This window comes from Alligator sinensis, unplaced genomic scaffold, assembly GCF_000455745.1.
Source record: "Alligator sinensis unplaced genomic scaffold, ASM45574v1 scaffold1475_1, whole genome shotgun sequence".
NCBI lineage: Eukaryota > Metazoa > Chordata > Crocodylia > Alligatoridae > Alligator > Alligator sinensis.
In genome coordinates this window covers 150,592-165,185 of record NW_005843179.1, presented here as the reverse complement: position 1 = coordinate 165,185, position 14,594 = coordinate 150,592, and the positions used below count along the sequence as shown (strand labels likewise).

The window sequence follows — 14,594 nt, the reverse complement described above, 5'->3', positions numbered from 1 at the left end:
GCTAACAGGCCAATCGCTAGCCGCCACGTGTGAATAATTTAGCACTAGCCAATCACGGGGAACAAATTTGCATACCGGTGGCGGGAACTCTTTTGCACCGTGCATTCCTCTTGCAACTTGAGCAATGCACTCTGCAAAAGAAGCTGCAGAAAAGGCGGGAAACTGGTCCCTGCACCGGGGTTTCCTCTTGCTACAGGAAACTCTCCCATGCAATGCTCTGCAACTTGACGGGGATAATTCTGGTGCCGAAGCACACACACAATCATGCCTTTTGGGTCATGACATTAACAAGTTAATTAGCAAGACAGAGACAGTCAGTTGCACAAGCACTCATGTCACGAGTTTTGCCGGTCAGGAACTACACTTGCAGGGCCCAATGGGACCATCACATTCCCATGGATGGGGGTTCCCAGGCCATCATGGGCCCATGGACGGCAGGCCCCAGAACCCAGAAGACCTGTACCTATCTTCTTGACAGATGGCAGGCTTTGTGGCCGCAGCAGGGGCTACCATCCCTGCAGCGCCTTAACACACACAGTGTTACCCATGTCATGAGTTTTGTTTGTCCATAGCTTGAGGTGCAGTTTCTCACAAACCCCTGCACCTATCTCCTTGAAACCTGGCAGGCTTTGTGGCCGCAGCAGGGGCTACCATCCCTGCAGCGCCTTAACACACACAGTGTTACCCATGTCATGAGTTTTGTTTGTCCATAGCTTGAGGTGCAGTTCCCCCCATACTCCTGCACCGATCTTCTTGAAACCTGGCAGGCTTCATGGACTCAGCAGGGGCCACCACCCCTGCAGTTTTTAGCCCCCTGTGGTATAATACATAGATGTGACATGAGTTTTGCTTTCAAGAATTTGGGGTACAGTTCCCCCCAAGCCTCTGCACTGATCTTCTTGACACTTGGCAGACTTCATGTTCTCAGCAGAGGCTACCACTTTTGTCTGATTTGGATGAAACACACAGAAAACAACAAAGTTATAGGTATTTCATTAATTCCCCATTATATCCTATGGCCGGATCTCTGAGGTGCCCTGAAGCTTCAGAGCCACTTCAGCTGGATCAAAGTGGGAACCCATTCCGGAGCTCTGGATCGGATCGCTGGCATCCAAAGCAGCCAGATCCAAAGCCAGATTGAATAGCTGCCTACTCGCACAGGCTTACTGAACAGTTATCACGTTAAGCTACCTAAAGACAGGGCACCTTTATTATTACTTCAAGCATTTTCAGGTACTGCTATTCCCACATTTGTTAGGCAGGTAGGAAAAAAACAAAAAACCCTTTTTCTTTAGATCTTCTTGCGAGACATATAACATTCCCATAAAACAAGAAAAAGTGGCAAAGAATGTGGACAAAAGGGAGAGAGTGGTTTGGTTGTTTTTTCCTCCATTAGAACCTGACAGCTCTTTTAAAGTGAAGTGAGAGTTCATTAAAAGTGCCAGACAAGACTGATGCTCTTGTCATTCAGGACATTAGTAAAGCACAGGGATTGATGGTGCCAGCTTCTCTACATTGTACCACTGGAGTTTTTCCTTTATTCCTTTTTTTGGAGAGTTGAGTTTTATGCTCATTCAGTCCTCGGCCTCTTTGCTGCATCTACTAACAAAAGCACCAGCTGTAGTAATGTTTTGTGAAATGGATACCAGCAGGTTGTACTATGGCTATCAAGCCATCATCTGAATAGCAACTGCTTTCAGTTACAGGTCACCTGGCTTGCGTTAAGACCAATGACTCTGAAGTGAAAAATTCCAGGTCCAATTACAGGTCCTGCACCATCCATCCTTTATTCTGAACATCTTTAAATTAAGCTTGAATCCTATCTAATTTTACCCAAAGTCAATGGAGCATTTACATTTATTCAACCAGTAAATTCATAAATGGGACCAGCACATTCTATGATGCCTGCAAATTTTGGTGGCAGGCACTGAATAAAATATCAATATCTGACATCGGCTACTCTATCAATTTCGCTGGAGTCCAGAAAAGGGAAAATGTAAAACATAAAATTGGGCTTTAAAAACAGGCTTTTTTGTCAATAATATCCAACACTCATTTCCTTATCAGATCATATTTAAAATAATACATCCACCTGATTCTGACAGCTTTTTGGAATATTTTAACCTAAGAAGTGTGATATTAAATTAGCTACACATTCAAGCTATCTGCAGATAACTGGAATAATCTGCTATTAACTAACCCCCAAAATATATTTTAGGCCATTTATTTGCTATCCAGAGGTACAAATAAAACTCCATGCTCGTTTATAGAGGTTACATTTTTTCTAGGTTTAATCCGGACTACAGCCATCACTATATTTTCATAGATTCATACACATTAAGGCTGGAAGGGACCTCGATAGATCATCGAGTCCAGCCCCCTGCCTCAGGGGCAGGAATTCAGCTAGGGTCAAAGAATCCCAGCAAGATAAGCATCCAAATGCTTCTTAAACGAGTCCAGAGTAGGTATTTGCACCACCTCTGGAGGGAGTCTATTCCAGGCCTTGGGGACTCAGACATTAAAGAAGTTTTTCCTTACGTCCAGCCTAAAATGGTCTTGGAGGAATTTGTGACCATTGGACCTTGCCATCCCTTGGGGTGCTCTAGTAAAACAGGCATTCCCCCAGATCCTGATACACACCCCTGATGTACTCATAGGCTGTACTTATATACATGTGGACATCTGTACTCCCAATTTACTTTGGACTGGAGTCAGTTTTACTTATCTTCATGAATGAGCATTCAAATTAATGCAGACTAGGGCAGTCCATACTAGGCAATTTAAACTGTATTAATTCACATGTATATATGGCGTTGCTTTTAGGAAAAACAGTCCTTAGAAACTCAGCAGATAAGCATTGCAAATAACAGTCCCTGCAAGGGAAACTCAATAGGATTTCTGCAACACAGAGGCTATCAGGCATGAAGTACCACTTTTACAGTCAAATGTGCCAACAACACTTCACTATAACTAAGTATCAGTATCCTGACTAAGCCCCCCATCCTATCCAAGCACACAACCTACTGATCTGTGAAGAAAGGGACAAACCCCCTTGTCCCCCACAACACATTAGCTGAGATGCTCATTAACATTCAAGTCAATTGGATCCATTACAACTTCTGGAACAGAACTTTAGATAACCCTGGGTGGGTTTGCAATAGTGTAGGTTTAGACAACAGTGAGCAGGTCTTCAAAACAGCCCATACATTTTAACCATAAAATATGGATACATTTAAATAGCATGCACAAGCATTATAAGCAAACATTCTCTCTCTTCTCTGTTTTGGTAAATAAAAAAAAAGTTGCCACGATCATCACTCTTAGCCATTTTCAGTGAAAACAGGCCTGAGTACAAGTAGACCCATTCCAACCAAAAGGAGACATCTAAATTTTAATATCTGAAGTTTCTATTTAAAAAAGCTAGTCAAAGCTCACCTTTAATTAAGGGCATTAAACCAATTACAAGACTTAAATTTTCCATGAGACGCCACAGAACATTGTTTGACAACTTTGGCCATATTTAGCACTAGTGATGCTGAGCATCTGGCAATAAGACGGAGGAAACTAGTATGCTAGAAACACCACTTTAGGCAGGAATTACTGTCAGGAATTATCATCATCAGGAATGATTTGTTGATGCTGAAACTTCACTTGCTAAACTGCTGCCAAGCTGCCAGAAGTGTCAGGGCATTTTAAAACTGTGTACAATCTTCTGGCCCAACCTGCGTTTCACACCCCCTTTGATCTTCTGCAGCTGTTCTTCTTATTCCCCTTCTTCCAACAAGTCCCACATTCTGTCTCCTTGCTGTAGTGGACTCCTGTCTGTTTTTCCAGCCCACTTTCTCAACATACCTTTGGAATCAAATAAATATGGAAAAAGGTTATGTACATCTTATTTTATTGGATCGGATCCAGGGGGGGGGTGCAGTATTCCTGTTCCACCCAAACTTTAAAATCAACTGCCTGGGAGGGGCAGTGGCATTTATATTCAGATGATACTGAGGGAGGTGACTTTACAATTCATTATAATCTACCCGATTTCTGCTAATCTCTTTTCACTCTATAGGAATTAACAACCTCCTTTCTTTTTTAATAGTTTTGATGTTCCACTATTCAAACCATCATTTCTTCTACAACATCACTATCTGCTATACATTTCTGGTAGTGTCCTTCTTTTAGTTCATAGCCCTGAAGACTATTTTTATGTAAAGTTAAAAACTTGAACTCAGGTGTGGTAATATTTGAATGTAGAAGTGACTGACAGTGAAGTATTGGGGTCACTGTCAAGATGCTCAGGAAAACTATAGGTCATTTTACAAATCTGAATAAGAAGTGTAACATTTCACTATAATGACTACAAGACCAATGCAACAATCACTTTTGATTATTTTGCCTTTTTTTGCCTGATTTGTTGATGATCTTGTTATATATAATCTAGAAAAATAGTTGTTTTCGCTTTGATCTTAAACTGAATAATATAGTGCTAGGCCCCTAGCATATAGCATATTAGAGAGGCTTGTAGTTTCTCTAATGGTGGTAGGCAACAGATGTTTAAGCTAAAGAAGTGCTCCCAAGTAAGTTCGCCATGACACACAAAACCAGGGCTTGGTTCTGATTTTACAGTGCCATTCCACTGACTAGAGTAGACTTACTCCTGGGCTGGGTACAACCATTGAAAAAAACCTGAAGCAGAATTGATATAAGTTATGCAGTTTTCTGTAAGCAACATAATTTAGATTGCTAGTGAACAGACACACATTCACCCTCTTGGCAGGGGGGTGGGGGGGCAGTGGCTCAAATATTAGATCAGGTTCTGCCATTTTTAAGCCAGTCTACTTGTGCCAAAATCCTGATCTGTTCCAGGTACAGACTGATTTTCTATGGTGAACTTCTGCTTTGGAGTACAGGCCAGTTCCGATCATTTATGCTAGTAAAAGTGTAATGTCTGTACCTGGCCCTGATTTACTGCAAGCTAAGAATCAGGCCCTATATACTTTATAGTAGTGTCTCTGTGCTCAGAAAACAAGATGGAATACCCCTATCACATTTAACCACTTCTAAATGCTGGTAGCTATGGTGGCCATACCTGCTCACTCTCAGCTTTCTAAATATGGCAAAGCCAATAAAATGTTCACATTGTATCTAGAAGGATAAGCCAAAACGTATGCAATGTATAGTCCACAAAGTGTTTTTAAACTGTTCCCAATAACGCAAATCTGAGAATCCAGTCAGTGAAGGAATGTGTGTGACAATTGCATTGCACTATTTACCCAAGTGAAGGCAAGAAAATTGCCAGTAAAGAAAATCAGCTGTCTAAATAATTATTTCTGGAAAGCCAAATAAACACTACCTGTCATCTTTGACACCTGTGGAAGTAAGTTTAACCAGGCCTCTTACTTGACTAGGAGGAGAGACAGAGAGAGAGAAAGAGAAGAGAAGAAGATGCTGATGCTATGTGTTTCAGAATGTTCTAAGATAAGGAAAAACCTTCATGCCTTGTTTTGTCTGCGTGCAGATGTTAACCTTCTCCTTTCCGCCGAACTAGAAGCTGATAACTGTTCCCAAAACAGTGTCTTTTTTAATAAGTAAACTACTTATGTGTGACAAACAAATGATCAACATCTTTCTGTTTCTCTCAAGGTTGCTTTGTCTGAACCCTGCATCTTTTTTTTCGCTGTCTAAAGTATAAATATGCTTGTAAACTTGTAGAGGTCACAGTTCCTTTGAGAACTCTCCCTGTGATCACTTGTATAGCTTTAAATAAACCTAGATGGCTCTGCCAATTCTAATACAACCACAACGCGAAGTTTGATTTCTTCCACACACCCAACCAATTGCTGGAACCTGCACTCTTATCTGCTCTATTGGTTGCCTACATTTCCAGAATGTTGTCACTGCACTAGACATTGTGTCTGCAGGAAGAACTAGTGAGTGCGTAGCATGCAATTTTTGCCCCCATCTCCCATTATGGGTTACAAAGTCAGCATCCCCCTACTCAGCCTTATACCCCAACACCTGGGAATGCCTGTCTGAAATAACATATTCCTTTGGGTTCAGTGTAGAAGTTGCAGTATCCTTCAGTCACTGTTTGGAGACAGAGAGCTGAATATACTCTTGAATTTGTCCCTGACACATTGCTGTATCAGTCCCCCAAAGGACATTGCCTCTTTTCTCTGAAGGGATCAAACCTGTATTGACATGCATTTCTATAGGTAGATAATCATAATTGTAAATGAAAGGCTTGACAGCAATATTAAATATGATTTCTTTTAAAATTGTAAATAAATAAATTAAATACTATAACGTTTGATCCTCATGACTGACTGATCTTAACAATTAACTTAATTTCATTATAGGATCTACCCTCATGTCTAATATTGTTAATGAAAGTTACAGGATACAGACACATCATAGGATCACCAAACAGTTTACAACAGTCTATCAATGGCACTTTAAAGGAACTCAGAATAACATAATAGAAATCCAGATTCCAAGCATTTCTTCTCTGATTAGCAGAAAGCATGCATGATAAGAGGTCATACTGAACTCTTATCAAATAATGAATACTATCCAGTGATTTCAGTGGCCATTTGATGAATGTAGTCAGAACTGCCAAACAATTTCTAGTTCTGAAAATGGAAGTAATGAATTCCCTAAAATTTCATGTGCCTTTCAGTACAAAGTTGGCAAATCCAAAAGCCCAGCTGAAGCATCTACATTTTTCAGATCTTCAGAGATTAAAGTTAATATTAATCTCAAATAGCATTTTCATTCTCTAGCCTTTTGTGACAGGAGTGCTATACAGAACACTGTTTGCCACTGTTGCTATTTGGGTACTACGTTGTGGGGGGGGGGGGGGGGTCTTCTTAGAGATAACTCTAAACAAACACAAAGGTCATACCTGGACGGCAGAGCAAGGAAAGAGGAAAAAAGGACAGCTCAACATCCTAAAATTGTCAAGACCAAGTATGCAAGTGGAAATGAAAATAACATTTCTCCTCATTGCAGCATGTGCAAATATATGCAAGTCACATTGACTGAATGGAAAATGACCAAAAGCATTTGTTTTCTCAACAGAAACAGAATGCTAATTACTTGTGGGTTAAATGTCAGTAACATAATTACTCTCAAATGCCAATTCAAGACATTAAAATGGATGCTATATCATGAAAGCATCTCTTGGGCATATTTCCTACAGAATGGGGAAAATGAAATTATTATAAATAAAACTTGGACTAAAATAACCTAAATGAGATAAGAATCTTGCCCCTATTGAAAACAAATAGGATTTAGGTACCATCTATTTTAGATTCCTATGAAGCAGGGACTAGACTCAAGAGATACCTTCCAGTCTTGCATACCTATTCCCACCTGTAAATTTTGATAGTAGTGACCACGATGAGCATTTGGGTGCATAACAAAATATCACTTTAAACTTGAGACAATGTGGCATCAGTTAATTTTGTAACGGCTATGAAAACCCCCCATGATTACTAATTCTTTTTATAAATGACAAGCCAGTTCATGTGCGATACCAAGCCCAGTGCCTTTATGTAGGGGGAAACTTAGAAATCACAACCCATCCCTCAGTTCAATAGCAGGAAGGTGGAAGACTTCCAGGCTGCACACTCCTGACTTCACAAAATCAGTCCAGTTATATGAAATGTATATTATTTACACAACATACATACATACATACCTACCCACTCATTTAATATCTTTAAAATAAATTTTTCATCCAGCAGACGAACACCAATTTTTGTCTGCTGCTCCTCTTTGCGGCTAACCCTCACTTACAATATCTGCTCTTTTATATAGTTTTATATGAAAATTAAATACACTGAACATATCAAACATTTTCCTGGTTCATGGTGCCTTCCCAAAGCCTCCCTTCTTCCCTTCACTTCGAACCCAGAAAAGTATCAGTACCATGTATCCTCTCAAGACTTCTGCTGAGAATCCCTCAAGCCTAGTTGCCAAAAGCTAAATCAGGTCTCATTGATTTATCATGTAGACATCAAGCCACAGAGAACAGATAAGGAGGAAGAAATGTGGCCAGCAAATAATAATATGCCTTGAGACTGCAATAAAAAAAAGTTATTTTCACAGTAGAAACTGCAATCAGAAACAACATTAATAATTGTATGCATATGCACAGGACATTTGTGCCAGAAGCCAGGTTTGAACTTCAGATCTTATTTTAGCTGGCAATCAAATTAACAGTGCTGTTAAACTGAAGTGGTAGCCAAAGGAAACTCAAATACAGCCTCCTATCATCAAACTAAACATTTCAGCCTAAACATTTACAAGAGACTATTGGACAATTCTGGGTGCCCAAGTTGGGACAATATACTGAGGTCTGGTTTACAGAAGATGCTGAACACCTACCTATGACTTTCAGTCCCCTTTAGAAAATCTAAACCTTTGCTTCTATTTCTTATCTGCCCCACCTTTTCTCCCTCAGTCTCATCCTAGCTGTATTTTAATGGATGTCTTAATCCCCTGGTGTACCTTCTGGCTTCTCCCAATTAAACATTGTTAGGGTGACAGTATTTGGATCTTGGGGAGCATTGAATTTGCATCTGAATAAAAAGCTATAACCAGTGGCCTAGCAAAGCTGCTAACCACAAGACAGAATGGTATGTTAAAAATAACCTTGCAAGACACTTAGGCAAGCATTTTCCTAACAATATAGTAGTGTTGTAAGATCTATAGCTCACTGTGTAAAAGAAACAGGATGCAAACCACCGGCTATCATTAGAAGATGAAGCAGATTGTGCTTATGAATGCTTATGCTAAACCAGCCATTCACTTATGCTAAGTAGCCATCTTAACTGTGTAAGTCTGTGTGCTGTGAATGAGGTGAAGTCTTAGGAATGTGGAGATGGTACAACCTGGGACTGAAAAACAACATATAACTGGTAACAGAATCTGAGATAAACATATGCAAAAAGGTGAATGGTGATTGGTAAAGAAGCCTCCAGAAGCTTCTAGGCCTGCTCAAGTGACCAAAAGAAACTTGGGTCAGGGTCTTAAGCATGTGCTCATAGGAAAAAGACATGTAAATAAGACATAGGCAATTCCATGCTAATGAAACAAACAGTAAACAGAGACGGAGCTTAAGCTGGAAAGGACTAAGGGTGGAAAAAAGGAGGGACAAAGGTGGGGTAAATGTCAATAAGCATAAACCAAGGTGTATAAATATAGAAAAAAAACTAATGTTCGTGGCAGCTCCCCTGGTTTGTTGGAGCTGGCCCAAAGCTGTCTCCATTTTGAATAAAGCTGTTGATGAGCAATGTGTACAGGCGATACGTGATGGCATTGATCTGTTGCCTCCCTAGTTGTTGGGTGGCACATGGAGTTGAGGTCTAACAAACATCATATCTTGTTTCTTCTTTCAGTTGTGTCCCTTTTCCTGCATGTTCATTGTCTCTCCTCATACAACTTGAGAGGTTTTACATTCAAAGCTTGGAGACGCAACTCATCCTCCCCTCGCTGGTACCTTCACCTTAAAGGTGGAAGAGACCTTTTTAATCATGATATTCCTTCCCCCTGCCAATGAAGATCTGTCCAGCAATCAACTGTTGGAGCTTGCTTCCATTCATGCGTTAGAAATCCCAAGAGAGGCAATTCATTCTTTGGAAAGCTACTGTATAATCTAATACATTTCAATTTGGGCTCTAGTTTTACTTTTTCCTGAATTAGACGCTATGAAATCCTGAGCCTTTTGTAAGAAAAGGCTGGATTCTGTATTTTTACAAGAAGATTTAAGGCGCTGTGCATTAGTATGATTATTGTTTATACAAGTGTAAGTAGTTGGAGCCAAAAACATATAGCCAGAGCAAAAATAAATACAATGTATTAGTGGGGGGGGGGAGAATCTGAAAGTGAGTGTAATATATTCTAAGTAAATGAAACTGGATCTAGAGTAACTAAAGTACTGGGACATCTGTTGTCTCACAGGGAAAACAAAATCTAATTTTAACTCCTGAAATTCTAAAGCATTCATAAACCTGCAAATGACACCATCATTCCACTGAGAAGAAACATATGGGTACCAAGTAATTGAAATAGCAAAGCTAAATCGAGCTTAGAGATGTAAGCATTTTGTTAGAGACTGCTGCTATACGTGACTATTATTAATTAATACAGGGACTAGACAATTCTGATGAATTCCTGTTGACAAGCAAACTACTGCAAAAACTCCCACTGTATATAAAAGCTTCAAGGGCTTGAATGTACCGGTACCGATGCTCCTTTCCCCCTCACCTTCCCCAAGTTTATCTTCCTGAATGACAGATGGCTTGTTAAAAAAAAAAAAAAAAAAAAAAAAAAGAGCGCTGAATTGCCATCCCCTTCCATTGATTTTCACTCACTTGCACAAGTCAGCATCTTGTCCAGATGCTTCTCATTTTTTTAAAAAAGTTTTACTAACATCCACAAGGGACACAGGTGCAAACGCATTACAATATTTTCATGTTGCACACATTTCATAATAGTTAATTGGTACATCCATCAACCTGGTTTCAAAATGGGAGACAAAAATGTTCTCCTCTACTTTCCCTCAAAATTTTGGAAGTGCTATTTTTAGCTCTAGTGTTGAAGAAGGACAGCCTCTGTGTGCTCAGATAATCTACTGTAAGCATAGGAGCTGCAAGTCACTACTTAGCTGCATCAAATTTATTCCATATGATTCTATTTTAGTAGTAGTTTGCACTTAGTGCCACAGTGATCAAAGGATAAGGACCTGAAAATAATAGTCCAGTCACAATGAAACAAACATGATGTGACAGAGGATAAAGTCCATAATAACCAAAGAAAATATTAAATTGGTGACTACACATGGGGCAACTCTTCACAAGCTTTTCACTATTGCTAAGTTAAACAAGTAAAGCCAGCCTCACCTTAAAACTTACCTCTGAGTTTGGCTGTTTCCTGGAATCCTTGGGCGTTTGTAGACAACATGCAATTTCCCATTTATGCTGCTGCAACTGGAAAACTGCGTTTATGTTTGCACGAATGGGATTTCCTGCTGCTTTAAAAGTCTGTTCAACATGTTAAGCTAACGCTGCTCGATATGTTCTATTTTGCGGCACTCTCAGCTTACGTCACCCTATCTATGGATTTGTATAGTTGAAATAGTAAGGAATCATTACTAGTCACTGGGAAGGATTGTGTAGTCAACAACAGCAAGGTTTGAATGGATTTTTCACATTTGGTGCTGCTTTATTTAATCAAATCTTAGTGACCTAAGCTGAGAGTTTCAAAGCTGCTATGAGATTTGGACATCCACTTTGCACTAATTTTAATAGAGAATCCTGACTCCAAATGCCTCAGATAACTCTTCTAAGTTTCAGGGATGTACTTGGTACAGCCGTGTTGGTCTGTGTGACAGGGCAAGCTTTCATGCTTGGTGCAAGCACCAGCCTGTCCCCTGTCCATGGGTCTGCCACCCACCTCACTCTTCTGCCACACCTTGATGTAATAATATTGATGTAATAATTAGGCAGGAGGCTGTCCATTATACACCCCAATATTGGGGGGCTATCCATGGCTCCATTTCACCCCTACACCATGGTCCAAGCCTCACAGATGGCATCTCAGGCAGTCAACTCAATTATCCCCTTCACCCATTAGCTGTGGCCCGTTCCCTGGGACCTTTGGTTTCCCTTTAAGCCCTGGCCCCATCTCAGGCCAGTCAGGACTCTGAGCTTCTTTGCTGTATATGGGCGTACCTCACGGTGGGCCCCTGGCCCTTTTGTCCCCTATTTGGGTCCTAGCCCCAGCATTGACCAGTCAGGTCCTTCAGGTTAGGTCTATAAGCCTCCCACCTGCACTCAGGGATCGGGGTCCCCCATTCCCGGCTCAGGTGCTTCACAAAGCGTGCCTGGCCCTGCAGGGTCACTCACCCCAGCAGAGCCAGGCACTTCAAGAAGCTTACCTGGCCTTCCCTGGATTAGATGGTTCAAACAACCCACCCAAAGATGAGGGTGTGACAGCTGAAATTATGTCTGTGTGATACAGGTGCTTGCTGAAGGCCCTATGAAGATCAGACCAAGTCCTTTTTCTATATTTGTTTAGATATTAAGCTATATGTTGTTGCTAAGAACCCAATTAAAGATTAAGATGTAGTGAGGCCTTGTATAAAGTAAGGCCTAGTAAATTTAGCAAAGCCTAGAAGTAGTAAGGCCCTGTGGCGCAGTTAAAATTACCTTATCAAAGGAATGCAAGGGTTGTACTGCTAATTGGTCAGTCTAAGGACAGTTGAAGTAAAAGGAATCTGAGTGGTTGTTCACTATCAGTATCATTCAGAAGCTATAAATGAGCTGGAATATTTGGAAACCATTCAGAAGGAAGAAACAGCTCTGTGAAAAGGATTAGTTAGCTGTTGCCTGGATCAGTGGGCCTGTGGACCTCGAGGAGCCCAAGGACTGCATTCCAGGGTCCTTCCCAGTGCCCCTTTGGATAGTGCTGTTCAGGGACGCCTGACTTCATTGAACTTTGTGGAAAGAGAAGCTTGCTGCGTATCAGGCATCAGAGGGGACTGCTGATAAGTTGCCAATGCAAATTGCTTTTATCTGTCATTGTTTGTCTTGTTACTACGCGTAGTTGTGTTTTCGTTAAGTCAATAAATCTTTCTTACCTTTCTACCCCCGACCACACTCTCAATCCCGAACCCTCCACAGGCAGCTGGGACATGAGGGCTGGGGTTAAGGTGCTCCTACCCATTTTTTACCGGGGTGGTAACTGGCCTGGCATTTCCTGGGGGCTCCCGCACCACTGGGAGCCCCACCAGACCACCCAATCCCTGCACAGTGAAGATTTAGGTCATGCTCAGGACCAGAGCCTCCTGCTCCTACCTGCAAGATGTTCCCATGCAACAGCTCAGCCACGTGATATTTCTTGCCTGGATCCCAGCAATAAACTGCTCTTGTTTATATAGGCAGCCAGAGTTCTAAAATGGCCACTGTAATTAAACACCTGCTGAGTGTTTGACTTAGCTTTTAAAGTGGCAGGCACCGCTGGTGCTCTGCCACAGTCCAAGACAAGAAGACATACAAAAAACTAGAACTCTTGGCTCCAAAATGATACCTTTTATTAGACTAACTGGGAAATAGCAAGAAAAGTGTCCTTTTGGAAGATGCCAAATTTTAGCCGATTTTGGATTTTAAATTTCATTGCAGAATAACAAGAAAGATTTTTTACCATCCTGCCTGCCATCTGACACCTCCAGGGAAGGAATTCTACCTGACCTACACATCAATAAGCTACTCAGCACAGCTCAGGCACTCTCATGGACCCAGAGGGACAGCCTTCCATCTTCAGCTCCCTACGTGCAAAAATGCAGTTTATTTCCTACCTATGGGGACTTGTTCCCATCCTATACCATCTATACTTTTGCCAGAGTGTGGCAGGTCACTGTTTCTGCCTGCCACTTTAAAGGGCCAGAAGGCAACAGCCAGCAGGTGCCTGATTAGGGCAGCCATTTTAGATTCAGGGCTGCCCATATAAACAGGGCAGTTCTGATGCTGGAGAACAGGCAACAACATTACCTGGCTGGAGGGCTGCTGATATAATCTGGAGGTAAGGGGGAGCTGTAGGGGATGGTAAGGAGGCTCCTGGTCCTGGGCATGACCTAAAACTGCACCCTGCCAGGAGTGGGTGGCCTGGTGGGGCTCTCAGTGGTGCAGGAAACCCCCAGGAAATGCCAGGCTAGTTACCACCCTGGTGAAAGGTGGGTTGGGGTGCCTTTCCAGATGGATTCTCTCGGTTTCGGCTGTGGGGGCTGCCTGTTGTTTTTTCAGGCTCTGGGGTCTGGGACTATGGCCACCTCCCCTTGTGAGGTCTGCCCCCTTTTAGGGTCTCTGGCATGCCAGCTGGAGGAGCTCCAGGCCACAGTCCAGAGACTGTGCGCCATCAGAGACTGTGAGCAGGAGATTGACTCCTACTGCCAAGCCCTTCTCCCCTGGGAGATGGAGGGTACACCACGGTCTCCCTCCAGGACAAGGGAACACTTGGGGACCTCCCGTTCTGTCCAGCCAAGGGGCTGGACCAAGGTGGTCAAGGGCCCCAAGGCCCGCCGCACCAAAGTCCCTGCCCTGCTGGAGCTTTGCAACAGGTTTGAACCTCTTGTAGCCCCAGCAGAGCCTTATAAGTTGCCAGCTCCTGCAAGCAACACAGGCTCTACCGTAGCTACCACCCCCGCTCTCCCTAAGACAAAACACAAAGTGTTTGTCATGGGAGACTCCATCCTGAGGGGGACTGAGGGGACAATCTGCCGCCCTGACCTTTTAGCCTGGGAAGTCTGTTGCTTCCTGGGAGCCTGAATCCAAGACATTGCAGAGAAGATCCCTAAACTCCTCCAGCCCACTGACCACTACTCTATGCTCCTTATCCATGTGGGCACCAATGACACAGCGCTCCCAGCTGGGTCATGAAGTGCTACAGGGATTTGGCAGTGGGGCTAAAGGGTCTTGGGGAACAGGTGGTGTTTTCTACAATCCTCCCAGTCTCGGGCTACAGGCTGAGGGAGAGGAGGATCCAGGTAGTGAACCGAAGACTGCGGCACTGGTGTCATCAGGAAGGCTGTGGCT

The 14,594-nt window shown here is 42.3% G+C and overlaps 2 long non-coding RNA genes across 3 annotated transcripts in view; one reads left to right on the top strand and one right to left on the bottom strand.

The window, feature by feature from the left end:
* LOC106723129 overlaps positions 1-14,594 on the bottom strand; it is a 181,428-nt gene that overhangs the window by 46,196 nt on the left and 120,638 nt on the right. The gene's annotated exons all lie outside the window — the stretch shown is intronic.
* Positions 13,548-14,594, top strand: part of LOC102383843 — an 8,391-nt gene continuing 7,344 nt past the window's right edge. Inside the window, exon 1 of the long non-coding RNA XR_325383.1 lies at positions 13,548-13,584. This is a non-coding gene — a long non-coding RNA (uncharacterized LOC102383843). The remainder of the gene's footprint in view (positions 13,585-14,594) is intronic.